Below are 347 nucleotides of genomic sequence, written 5' to 3' on the forward strand. Positions count from 1 at the left end.
ATCCTTAGATCCACCTTGGGTAACTGCTACTACTAATGTTGAAATACATTTCAACAATGAAATCTTTAAGTCAATTTACAGTAGAGACAGAGTAGAGACCCTTACTTTGTGTCCGAGGGTCCAGGTTCATTACTGAAGTATGGACTTTCATCTTTGGAACAGTCACTCTTGAAGGACAGACAGCTGGGTCGTGGAGACTCTGCTCTGTCCTCCTCTTCCTCCACACAATCACTCATCCTCTCAGACTGGACTTCAGCCAGTCTGAGAGGAAAACCAGTAACACTGACTGTGAGCTCACAAACACAAGATCAGGATAAACAGGTCTGTTCAAGAGTCACACCCCAAAA

The sequence above is a fragment of the Seriola lalandi genome, unplaced genomic scaffold (assembly GCF_002814215.2).
Source record: "Seriola lalandi dorsalis isolate HSWRI2012SDOR001 ecotype SW California unplaced genomic scaffold, Sedor1 jcf7180002054984, whole genome shotgun sequence".
NCBI lineage: Eukaryota > Metazoa > Chordata > Actinopteri > Carangiformes > Carangidae > Seriola > Seriola lalandi.